Source organism: Microtus pennsylvanicus, chromosome 16 (assembly GCF_037038515.1).
Source record: "Microtus pennsylvanicus isolate mMicPen1 chromosome 16, mMicPen1.hap1, whole genome shotgun sequence".
NCBI lineage: Eukaryota > Metazoa > Chordata > Mammalia > Rodentia > Cricetidae > Microtus > Microtus pennsylvanicus.
The window spans coordinates 30,065,807-30,079,565 of NC_134594.1; the positions used below are offsets into that span (position 1 = coordinate 30,065,807).

General features: G+C 42.3%; 1 protein-coding gene across 1 annotated transcript in view; it reads left to right on the forward strand.

The window, feature by feature from the left end:
* Positions 1 to 13,759, forward strand: part of Selenot (selenoprotein T) — a 244,882-nt gene that overhangs the window by 24,275 nt on the left and 206,848 nt on the right. The window lies entirely within an intron of this gene.

Consider the following 13,759-nt stretch of genomic DNA (forward strand, 5'->3'; position numbering starts at 1 on the left):
AATGATTGAGGAAAAATTACAGGAGGCACATGTGGATAGGGTGAACCCAAATCTTAGCTGCATCCTAGTCATATTGCCTTCCAGAATTTCTCCTACAGGGATTCTAATGCAGAGGGAAGATATTATTTTAGAGTGGATATTTATACCTAATAAACCAAGTAAAAAATTAAAAACTTATGTGGAAAAAGTCTCTGAATTAATTATAAAAGGTAAGCTGAGACTTCGTCAACTAGCAGGTATAGACCCAGCAGAAATTATAGTGCCTTTTACTACTGAAGAAATAAAAAAGTTATGGGAAGACAATGAACCGTGGCAAAGAGCTTGTGCTAATTTTTTGGGAGAAATTAATAGCAACTATCCCAAAAGTGGTAGACTTAACCTCATAAAAAGAACTTCTTGGATTCTTCCTAGAATTGTACGTGATGCTCCAATAACTGGAGCCCGTACTTTCTATACTGATGCAAATAAATCAGGGAAATCAGGTTACAAGTCAGATGAATTGAGTAAGGTGGAACAAAGCCCTTATAATTCTGTCCAGAAGGCAGAATTATATGCCATTCTTATGGTGCTAAGGGATTTTAAAGAACCTCTTAATATAGTTACAGATTCACAATATGCAGAAAGAGTTATCTTGCATATTGAGACAGCTGAATTTATACCAGATGACACAGAGTTGACTTCATTGTTTATCCAGGTACAAGACATAATCAGGAACAGGCTTTGTCCGATGTACATAACACACATCCGGTCCCATACAGGTCTGCCTGGTCCTCTAGCCCAAGGCAATGCTGAGATTGATCAATTATTGATTGGAAGTGTGTTGCAGGCCTCAGAATTTCATAAGAAGCATCATGTCAATAGTAAAGGCCTAAAGAAAGAATTTTCCATTACTTGGCAACAAGCTAAGGACATTATAAAGAGATGTCCTACTTGTTCTTTCTATAATCAAACACCGTTGCCTGCAGGGAGTAACCCAAAGGGTACTAAGAGAAATGAAATCTGGCAGATGGATGTGTTCCACTTTATGGAATTTGGTAAATTAAAATATGTACACCACACCATAGACACGTATTCAGGTTTTCAATGGGCTACTGCCCTGAGCTCAGAAAAGGCTGATTCAGTAAACACACATTTATTGGAAGTTATGGCCATCATGGGTATACCTGCACAAATAAAGACAGATAATGGTCCAGCATATGTATCTAAGAAAATGAAACGCTTTTTTGATTATTATAATATAAAACACATTACAGGTATACCAAACAATCCTACAGGTCAGGCTGTTATAGAAAGATCAAATCGTACTATAAAGGATATGCTGAACAAACAGAAAGGGACTGAAAATACCCCCAGAAATAGATTACATAATGCTTTATTAACCTTGAATTTTCTCAACGCTAATGAGAAAGGAACGACAGCAGCAGAAAGACATTGGATAATGGAAAAGTCTGCTGAACTAAATCAACCAATTTATTTCAAAGATGTGCTGACCTCTCAGTGGAAGCCAGGAGATGTGCTACGTTGGGGAAGGGGTTTTGCTCTTGTTTCCACAGGAGAAGAAAAATTGTGGATACCATCAAAATTAATAAAGTTTCGATTTGAAGAGGAGAAACCTCTTGGAAAGGAGAAATGACAACTCATCCACAATGATGATATTCATACAGGTGGTAAGAAAAACATATAGAATGGGGGCAGGGTTCTGTTCTTATCTCCACAGGAAAACACTCATCTTTGAAAAATTCAAGGGACCCTGGATATTTGGATACTGACAGATGGAAAAATACCTGCCCAATAGGAAATATCAAGAAAACTGAAAGGGTTGTGTAAGTAATATTAAACCATATTTCTAAATTTATAAAGCTGGTTTTGAAGTTGGACTCTGGCTCAGTCCTTCTCCAATTCCAAGCCTGTTAGTAAGAGAAAAACCCAGAGTTTCTGGAGTTTCTGTCTCATGTCAAGAGCCATGATATGGGACAGAAAGAAATATGAGTTTAGAAAACATCTTTGCTTTTCTTCATATCTATCATACTTTTCATTGAACATATCATGCCTTTCAGTTAATATGTATATATATATATGTCTATATGATTAATGCTTAAGTTTTTCATAATGAACAATGAGTTTTTCCTGAAGTGACATTTGAAGTTTCCAGGAAGAAGATGGGGCCCCATAACAACAACTCCACCTGGTTGATATGACGTCATGATACTGACAGCGCTACTACAAGACCTGCTTTGGGTACCAGCTGCACAAGACAGTTCCAACTTGGTTAGCTGAAATGGTGCACATCTTATACAACATTTTGGCCAGACCTGCACAAAATACTCAGAGACTATTGGCAATTTTAAAAGACATTGATCTTGAAATTTAACCATCATTTTACTTTCACAGGATCCCCCAGAAAGAACGTCGCCCCTATGACAGCTGGAAGTAATTTTAGAGGACGACGTCCCCTCTCCCAGTAAAGTTTGCCCTTGGGTTTAGGGACATCATTTAGGGGTTGATTATAATTAGTATACGATTGAGGGTTGGGGGAGGAATTTTATAAGCTCAGGGATCATTTTGAAAAAAAAAAAAAAAGAGGGATGATGGGATAATAGATTTGTAATTGTGAGTTACTGTTGTTAGACAAATATATTGGTATAGATTCTTGTATATTGATACAAAGTTAAATTGTATTGACTATTGTATGCATTCATGTTTCTACCTCTGTTTAAAACATTTTTTATGTATTGACATATATTGTATTGATATATATATATTGTATATATTTACCATATTGCAGTGTACATTTCTACCTCTGATTAAGATACTTATATAATGTTTGTGTATTGATATATATTTACCTACTGCAATGTATATTTATTTGTACATTGTTTATATTTGGAGGTCATTGTCCTCATTTGTTTCACAGTCGTTTATTGTCTTAGTCTTTAAGTTAGATAGATATTGAGAATTATATAGACTAATAGTCATCTAAGTTTGTCATTTATAATTAGACTAATCAGGTTCTTTAGATATATAGAGATTATACTCAGTATAGATAGATAATCTTCAACTTCTTCAAAGAGCTGTAGAAAATGGCCTTTAATCTAACTCAGAGTTTTGTGGTAGTGAGACACAATTGCTCCTGGCAACACCACTCTATTCCCGAGAGAATGTTGAGCACCAAAGACACTCCACCTGGAGCATTTCTTTTTGGCAGAACTGGCCTTGGGGCAAAGAAATGCCCGTACCTCAACCACCGACAAAGATACAGAGCATGCATCAATGGATAAAACAGGACTGTCTTATCCTGCCAAGACAGGGTAAGATAGTTTTGAAAAGTTGCTTGCCTTTGAAAATGGTGTGTCAGTTATGTTAGGCCTTAGCCAAAGTTGGTTGCTTCAACGCTGCTAATGTGACTTTGGGTGATTGCCTAGGTAGCTAGTTGTCTCTGTGATTTGATGCATGTTTTGGAAGTTGTTTTACTGAACTTCCTAATTACCCAGGTAACATTATTTCCCTTCTCAGATCTTTGATGGGGTTGAAGACTATATAAATGTAGTTACTTTCTCTCATGACTTGGCCAAGTTATTTATTATACAAGACCTAAGCTAGTCAGAATAGGATATTTGTACTTATTGTATATAATTTCATAGTAGGTTTAGAACTCTCTTATTTAAACAGAAGGGGGAGGTGTTGCGGGAGGTCCTCCCACTCCTCCAACCTATCGCCGCTGAGATACCAGCCCCTTGGGGCGTGGTCTCTCTCCCTTTAAAAAAGCGGCCACTTCCCTCTCCTCTCTCTCTTCACTTCCTGCTCCGCCGGCGACTAGACTCCTGGTCGCGTAGAGGGCTGTTGCCTGGGACAGTGATCTGTAAGTTTTTCCCCTTTAAATAAATATCACCCTATTAATCATAATCCCAAATTGGGGTGGCATTGTTTGTGACTTACGCCTTCAGTACACCATTTTTTAATTGGGTTATTTAGAATTTTAATGTCTAATTTCTTGAGTTCTTTATATATTTTGGAGATCAGTCTATTGTCTGATGTGGGGTTGGTGAAGATCTTTTCCCATTCAGTAGGCTGCCTTTTTGTCTTATTGACCGTGTCCTTGGCTTTATAGAAGCTTTTCAGTTTCAGGAGGTCCCATTTATTTATTGTCGCTCTTATTGTCTGTGGTACTGAGGTTAGATGTAGGAAGTGGTCTCCTGTGCCCATGCATTGAAGGCTACTTCCCACTTTATCAAGTCAGTGTGGTCAGATTTATATTGAGGTCTTTAATTCATTTGGACTTGAATTTTGTGCATGGTGATAGATATGGATCTATTTTCATTCTTCTACAGGTTGACATCCAGTTATGGCAGCACCATTTGTTGAAGATTCTTTCATTTTTCCATTGTATAATTTTAGCTTCTTTATCAAAAATCAGGTGTTACAAGGTATCTGGAAGAGGCCAGAGCAGAAAGAGAAAGAAGCAGACTGCATGTAACCAGGGATATGTGCCAGAAGGAGACTAGCAGGGTGCAGAGAATAGAGAAAACAGTGAGAGAAGCGGAACAGAGAGAGCACGGAGCCTGGGGAGAAGAGCAGGTTCGGAGACTGAGTAGCTGGGAGGGGAGCCCTGTATCTGAGAGTTTAGGGTCGGGAAGAAGGTGGGAAGGAGGTGGGAACGGCTGGCTTGCTGGGGTGGACTTTGAAATGTGTCACAGATATCGCAGTACCGAGGAATCGCGGGGGTGGAGGGGTGGGACAAAGGTAAGGGAGATGGCTGCGTTTGGTAGAGGGGAGCTGGCCTCACAAGTTCCTGAGGAAGGCTGGCTTTTATCCAACCGCCAGAAAGCCTCCTGTAGTCAGGTGAGCTGAGTTCTGGATTGCCTTTTGGGAAATTGGAGTTTCCTTCGGACCTAATCAAGAGGAAATGGTCACTAGGCACAATTTAACTGGTTTGAATTGCTAGGTTTTCTCAGAAAAGTAGGCCTACATTACAGCAGTGATGTACTGATCTTGATTTTCATATTTAAAAAAAAAAATCTTGCTTTTCCATCTTCCTCTAGGAGAGGCAGCTTCGCTTCTGCCTCTCTCCCCACTTCTCTGCTTCCCCCATTCTCTGTCTCTTTCTCCTCTTCTCTCTCTCTCTCTCTCCCTCTCTCTCTATCCCCCCCTTCACCCTTCCTCCTTCCATAACCCCCTGAATAAACATTCAACCTCAAAAAAAAAATAAAAATAAATAAAAAAAAATAAAAAAAAAATCTTTAAATTCTTACAGTTCCGACTGCAGAAAAATGCACGTGTTTCCTTTTATTTGAATAATTAGCCACGTGATAACTCCGGATTGCTAGAGGACCCTAATCTGAACTGGTTTCTGCCTGTCAGAGAAAAGGATTCATGTTTCATGTGACTAGAAAGTCTTCCAGAGCTGGCCTCTGGGACTGTGCTGACTCGGGCCTCTCCCCAACCCCACCTGGGCCTGCAGAGGAGATGAGAAGCACATAGCCGTGCTCCCTCTGTGTGCTCCCTCGGTGTTTCCTATCTTTGTTATTGTGTGTTGGGGGGGGGCGTTGAATTGGTTGGGGTTTTTTTTGATGTTGGGGATTGAACCTAGGTTTGGGTGTGCCAAGCACATACCCACCATCCAACTATACCCCGTACCCTACATTCATTTCCTGTTTATTTCTTACTGGATGTTTACTCCTAATTTTCTCGTCCTTAACCCATGGCAGACCTCGAGCTCAGAGATTTATCTTTGCCTTCCAAGTGCCGGGATTAAAGACGCATGCCACCATGCGTAGCCTGGCCTCCGCCTCCGCCTAGCCACATCCCTAGATGAGCCATTCAAATCAAATGCCAGTTGTCACTCTACCCAGCCGAGTGGTTGTCTAGCATTGATGGAGTCAGCATATGAGTGCTTGCTTAGGAGAGGATTGGAGCCTCCTGGGCAGGTTGCTGCCAATGCTCCCCAGGGCCACCTGCTGGACCATGCTCTGTGTCCTAGCAACTCCTATTAAGAGAATGAAAAACAGTTGCAGTTTCTTTGCTTCTCGTTCTTGAGTTGCTAAGAGCAAGTCTGCAGGAAACTCTGCTCGTTGTACCTTCCTCTCGGTGCCTAGAGAGTATTAGAAGGTGCTGCTGGGTTGTCTTTCAGTGGCCCATAAAACCTAGCGGTGGGAGATTGTTTTAAAGATAATAAATGAGGCTGGGAGATAGGTGACTCATCTAACCGCTGCTGCAGGAGACTAAAGTTCACTTCCTGGCACCAACGCGGTGGCTCACCACCATCTAACTCCAGTCCCAGGCATCCCAGGCAGAGACACCATAAACTCAATGTGGTACACTGCCATGCATGCTGGCAAAACATAGGCATGCAATGAAAATCATAAATTATGAGCATGCATATGTAAATAATATTATGTAACCCCAGCCTTCAGATTTAATGATAACACTAACTCCTCCATGACCCCAGCCCCAACACTAAACGTTTTCCGATACTTAACATTAACCCTCCCCCCTCCCCCACGCTTAGCCCTAGCTCTAACCTTAACTCGGGTTCCTGTAATAGCCCTATCCCATATCTATCTAACCCTAGTCCTGACCCTGACTGGAGTTCTAGATCGAGCAACCTTTGGCCTACTCCTAACCTAACTCTAGTCCTAACCTAGCCTGTAACCCTGAGTACAGCAGCAAGCCGTTCTAACCCTAACACTAGTATCGTAAAGCTCTGGTGTTAGCCCCTCCCATACTTTCCTCGGTGAAATTTCAATACTGTTCCCTCTTCCGTTCTCCGGACTCACAGGCCCTAGCACCAGTACCTAACATTTTGCTTTGAATTAGTCAAAACTTGCCTTTTAACAAAATTTGTACTTATTGTGTGTATCTGTATACCCGTGTGTGTGTGTGTGTGTGTGTGTGTGTGTGTGTGTGTGTGTGTACATGCACATGCAGAGATCAGAGCAGTGTGCAGGAGTCCTTTGCTTCCACTTTGTGGGTACTGGGGATCGAACTCGGGTCATCAGACTTGGAAGCAGATGCCTCATCAGCTGAGTCATCTTGCAGGCTGTATCATGTTTTAATCAGGTATACGCCACAAATAATGCTAACTCAAAATAGTTGTTTTCTTTTTCTATACCTAGGATCTTAAGGTCACAGGAAGCGAAGTAGTGGATTTTCAGGCATACAACATCACAGTCCAGTAAACTTGGAGGAAGAAAGAAAAAAGCTTATGTTCGAAAAGAAAAGAAAAAAGAAACATCGCAATGTTTTCAATTTAAAGCAGAGTTGGGCCTGGAAAGATGGCTCAGTGATAAAAAGGTTTGGTGACCTGAGTTCCAATCCCTGGAGTTCACCTAAAAGTAACAGGCTGCACAGTGTTGTCTCTGACCTCCACAGGCGTGCTATGACACTGGCACCACAGCCACGCACACGCATGTACATGCACACACACATACATCATGCACACACAATACTAAAGTTTATATCTATTTTAAGTGGGCAATGGAGAATACATTATATGTATTCTCTAATGGATTCACTTTAAAAGGCAATGCTTTGTTTTAAAATCTATGGATTTACAGTACATTAGAACTTACACTTTTTAGGATGACTCTGGCTGTCAGCTGAAAGCATACACAAACACTGCTAAAGGCAGGAAGGAAAGCTTCCCGGTAGGTAACAGGGTCTCTCTGGGGGGCACAGTTTGTTTTCAACTGTATTTTCCTAGGTCATTGTAATGAGGAGGGACAGTGAGGCCAAAACTGATCTAGGCTTCATAATTCCATGTAAGAGTGACGAGCCCTGCAAAAGCAAAACTGCTTATGGGTATCGTGTCGGTGTCTGTAGCACTGGCTAGCATCTGATAATAGAGATAAGGAATGTGGGTCGGTTACTTCAAGTATTGTTAATACTTCTTAATACACTTTTAATACTAATGACTAAGTATTCCTTCTGATACCACGTTGGCTTCCTATTAATACTTTTACCTAGTTATTTACCCCAATGCTATCATTTATGTTAGCTTTTCTATGGGTTCACAGGACAGAGCTGCATTCATTCCCCAATCTGTGGAGGGCTGTGTCTCCTCCCACCACTGAGCACAGTCTTCAGCCATCAGCTGGGGAAGCGCTGCTCTGTGGTCCCCGTGGTCACTTTCTTCTGTTGTCTGAGCAGTCTTCTCTGGTGAATACCCCACAATAGTCTCAGAGTTGGAGTTTGACCATGTGACACATAGCTATAACTAAAAGAGTGTTCAAGATCCCAGTGCAGCTCCAGGCCTTTGTCGCCCCTGGCCTTTGTCAGGATGAGGTTTTTAGCATAAAGCTATATCCTGGGTTGACACACTTCGTTAACAAGAACAGTGAGCCAGAAGCGGAGCTACAGAAGACAGAAGCAGGGTTAGTAAATTTAGGGACTATGGACTTGGATGGATTAGGTCTTTGTTTTTGTTTTGGCAAGGGCTGTCTATGTGCCCCACTGGGCAGCTGTTACTGGTACTTACAATAATAGTGAATGACTTTTTCCAGGCATTGCTGCTAGGGCAGATTAGTGACTTAACTACCATCCTTAGAAATTAGAGATGCAGACTGTTAGTAAAATTAGGTTAAGGTGTTTTTGCTAATGGCTTTGATGTAGAAAATTTAGACAGACACACTTTCAGTAGTTGATCAAAGGACTCATCGAGGTCTGGGAACAAGAACAGAGACAGCCAGTTATTACGGGCTGTCAAGCCTTTCTTGCCAGGATGGGTTGGTGACCAAAGGTGATGATTAATTTCTTGTATCCATTTCTGCCCTCAGCTTCCTGATATGATTTAATAAAAAAAAGCTGTTGATGAGTGTGCACTCACCCTGAGGATTTAGAGTATAGATGTCATTGTTTTTCATATATAAAAGTTTAGATTTGTGGTTCTTTTAACATTTTTTATAAGATTATCTTTTGAGATAATTACCTTTTGAGATAAATAATAAAATGATTGATGGTTTCTTTGTAACCACAAAATGCAGCCTGCCAGTAAAGGACTGGAAAAATTACCTTGCTTGCTTACACTCTGTTAATCTATAACAGGTTGCTTGGCCATGGATACATGCGAGTACTTGGGAATGGTTTGCTTTTCACTTGTAATAAGTAAAATGTTAGATCATGTAAGAGACATGAGAAACACACTGCCTCTTACTTGTAGTCATTGTAATCATTCACTTAAAACATAGGATGTAACCACATTGTCATTTTTATATTGCTTGAAAGATTTTGCTGGGGTACAGAAGCTGTAAGGGAAAAATAAAGAGAGGTAGGAGGAAGACACCAGGAAAGACGTAGAAGGGGAGGTGTGGAAGGAAAACACTGGAGAAACGTGAAAGGGAAAAAGTAAAGAAGAGAGACCCCGACGTGTTGAAGGGGTGTATGTTCCCCCTTTTGCCAGCCCCAGAAAACTGAGTTTCGCTCCTTCAGAGAAAAACGTCGACTTTAAAATGTAACTGGTGAATCTATATTTGATCAATCATTGCTTTTACATTTTATTAAATCTTATATTTCTAATCCTATCTTCAAACTGGCTTAATGTTTATTTTCCAGAAGGTTATTGCTTTTACATTTTATTAAATCTTATATTTCTAATCCTATCTTCAAACTGGCTTAATGTTTATTTTCCAGAAGGTTATTTTTTTATTTATTTATTGAGGAAAAAAAAAGTTTCCGCCTCCTCCCAGCCTCCCATTTCCCTCACCCTCTCCCGCCCCTCTCCCCCTCCCCCCCACTTCTCTCCCCCTCTCTTTCCAGTCCAAAGAGCAGTCAGGTTCCCTGCCCTGTGGAAAGTCCAAGGTCCTCCCCCTTCCTTCCAGGTCTAGGAAGGTGAACATCCAAACTGGTTAGGCTCCCACAAAGCCAGAACATGAAGTAGGATCAAAACCCCGCGCCATCAGCCCTCATTGTCCGCCATATTCAGAGAGTCCGGTTTTATCCCATGCTTTTTCAGTCACAGTCCAGCTGGCCTTGGTGAGCTCCCAATAGCTCAGCCCCACTGTCTCCGTGGGTGGGTGCACCCCTCACGGTCCTGACTTCCTTGCTCATGTTCTCCCTCCTTCTGCTCTTCATTGGGACCTTGGGAGCTCAGTCCGATGCTCCAGTGTGGGTCTCTGTCTCTATCTCCATCCATTGCCAGATGAAGGTTCTGAAGGTTATTTTTGAAAAATATTTTTAATTATAAATTTTTATTTGTGTGTGTGTGAGTTTATGTGTGCCAAATGAAGGTGCCCACTGAGGCCAGAGTGTGTTGGATCTCCTGGGACTGGAGTTATAGATGGTTGTGAGCCACCTAATATGGGTGCTGGGAACTGAACCCAAGTCTTCTAGTCTGCACTCTATAGTCAGGCTTTTTTGGGGGCCACCAGCTCACAAAAAAATGACATGGAGACTTATATTAATTATACAAGCTTGGCCCTAGCTTAAGTTTATTTATATCTAGCTCTTATAACTTAAATTAACACATTTCTATTAATTTACTTTCTGCCTTGTGGCTTCATTGCCTCATCTTTATACTGCCCAACCTGCTTCCTCTGCATCTCCTGGCATCTGTGCCTTCTTCCCAGCATCCTCTCTGCCTGGAAATCCTGCCTTGCTGCCTTGCTGCTGGCTCTTCAGCTTCTTATTAAACCAATCAGTGTCACATCGTCACAGTGGACAGAAAGATTATTCCACAACAGACCCTTGCCTGATGAGCCACGTCTCCAGCCCCTCTGGAGATATTTTAGAGCTACAACTTCACAGTAACCTGCAATTTTGGCATATGTGTAAACTTTTTTTGAAACATTGTATTGCTTTTGAAACATACATACAAGTAATTTGATGTGGACTGAACGGTTATATTTAGGAATATATATGTATATACATATATGCATACTGTGGAGGCCCAAAGAGGCCAAAGGTCAGAGAGTTTGAGATTATTGTGCTTCTAACTCAAACAGAGGTCCCACTTAGTTGTAAATCAGAGTTCTGCTCTCTCAAGGCTGTTGTCGACACGTGGCTATTTGCCAGACCTCATGCTCCTGAGATAGGGAAGTAGTTGGTTTCTATCTAAAAAAAAAAGTCTAAGGATCCAACTAGGTTCTAGTTCCCTTTTATGGAAATAACTTGGGGTTCCAGGCCAGGGAGTGGTTTGCCCACACAGTGTTTGGTCTAGGGCATGAGTCAAGGGCATGAGAGATGAATGGACCCCATGACTTTCAATTTGTATGTTAATGTAGCCCTTTTGTTCTGCTCCTACCATTTGAAATCAGGGGTATATTAAGCTGTTGGAAATTAAACAGGGATGGATTTTCAGTACTCACTGAAATTCCCTCCCCATACTATCCTATATGTTTCTGCATTTTATTATTTTTGTTTGTGTCTTTGTATTCTTTACCGTATTTCTAAATTCTCACGCCTCCACTCTGGAAGAAAGGTAATCTTGTCGAGGCTTGCCCTGACAGCATACGATAACAATTACTGAAAGAAGATGAGGCCACGAATTTGCAGGAGAGTGGGGAGAGGAATATGGAAGAGTTTGGAGGAAGGAGAGGGAAAGGAGAAATGTCTCAATTATATTATAATCTCAAAAATAAAAACTTAAAAAATGGTGGAAATTGTATAGTTACAGTCATATGATTAAAAATATTAAAAGGTCAAAAAAAAAAGGCGTGACTTTAGAAGTCCCTTTCCCACAAAGACAGGCAGTGGGGATCAGCAAGACAGAATTGAACAGTGACGATACAACCTCAGTCCTCAGAAGGTCCCCAGAATGCAAGCCAATGACAGATATTTGGGAATGGGGGAAGCAGTTAATGGGTTAAGAGCAAGACCCAGGCTACCGTCACCCACAACCACTAAACTGTCTCCCTGTGAGTTATGGGGAGAAGTTCTTAGACTTCTGTAGTCCATCACCTTGGGGAAGTCATGGCAGAGTTTATGGAGTGGCAGCTTGAGCTGGGGCTTAGTACCGGGCATCAACCGGGAGGCTGAGCGCTGGGGAGGGCCATCTGGAACCCACAAGCCTCACCCCTACAGCCCTGTCTGCTAGGTCCTATGCTCTAAAGATTCTAAAGCCCCCAGCACTATATCCTTTCCTGGGATAAAATGTAGAAAATATTCAAGCCATGACAGATTCCATTGAGTTCTATTAGAAAAACAAACTGATTTGATGGTTGAAAGACCCTACAGACCCCCTCCTCAAAACCCGCAGCTAGCATGCTCCCGGGGGAACGTCCTGTTTGCTTTAAAAAAACTCTCCGGGGGCTGGAGAGATAGCTCAGAGGTTAGGAGCATTGCCTGTTCTTCCAAAGGTCCTGAGTTCAATTCCCAGCAACCACATGGTGGCTCACAACCATCTGTAATGAGATCTGTGCCCTCTTCTGGCCTGCGGCATATACACTGACAGAATATTGTATACGTAATAAATAAATAAATAAATATTTAAAAAAAAAAACTCTCCGGATCAGCAGCCAGCCTGCTCCCGTAAGAACATCCCATGTGCCTGAGAGAGCAGGAGATAGAGATAGGAAGACTGCAAGGCAAGATGTCAATAAGATAGGATATCAACAAAGCAGGTTAGCTATAAGATAGGAACAGGATGACTGTTGCCAGGCATCCATGCTGAGAGAGGAAACCATTCATGCCCCTGCCTCATACCGATAACCACGCTTTTGCTTCTGTAAACTTGCTTTTTGCTCTTCCCTACAAAAAGACCTCCCCCCAGTCTGCAGGCGCGCAAGTCCTCCGAAAGACTTGCTGCCCGCAGGTACCTGTGTTTACTCAATAAACCTCTTGCTAATTGCATCCTGTGGCCTGGTTTCGGAGTGTCCTGGTTCAGGGGTCTTCATCAGAGAGGAAAGGTCCTCTCTGAGGGTTTTTCAATGGTTATTAATGGGGGTGGGGGAAAGACAGACTTAACTCCCCTTTTGCCACATGGTGCCAAATTTGGTAAATAGGAATGTTACCTGAAACTTCTCTCCCACTCCTGAAGAGCTGAGAAATCCCAGGGTGTTCAGCAGCTGTGGGATCCTGACATCCCCTGAATGTCTTATGGCCTGTGGTGGTTTGAATGAGAATCACCCCCATAGGCTCATCTACTTGAATGTTTGTTTCTCGGTTAGTGGACTGTTCAGGAAGGATTAGGAGATGTGGCCTTGTTGGAGGAGAGATCACTGGGGGTAGGCTTGGAGGTTTTAAAAGCTCAAAATCCAGCCACAGAGTTCCTCCAATCCTTGGGTTTGTCCCAAGATCAGACCACATAATCCCTCCAAACCCAGTCCATCCTGGAAAGTTCTGCCCCACCCTCCAAGAAACGCTATATAAAGCCCGTCTTCTGCTCAGTTTTCTGCTGTTTCCTGTCTGGCAGAGGCAGTCACCCTCCCTCCCCAGGTCTTAAATCTTGTGTGAGGTTTGTTGTGTGGTGTGACTTGGTGGTTTTCCTTGACTCCCAGCTGCCGGGATACCGTTCCCGTCTTAGCTGTAACACTTGCACATACCAGGTCTAGCCTTCCACTCCCACGCTGCCTGCACCTTGCAAGTCAGTTCTCAGCTACTGTTCCAGCCCTGTGCCTGCCTCCCTGCCTGCCTGCCTGCCACGATCCCCACTCTGATTAAATACTTCCTCTTATAAATGCTCAATTAAATGCTTCCTTTTATAAATTGCCCCGGGCATGGTATCTCTTTGAAGCAGCAGACCAGTAACTAGACAGGGTCCTCACTGATTGGCCTCCAGTTCATCACCCTGATTGAGCAGAGGGGACTTGTGCTATTTTATCCCTAGGGA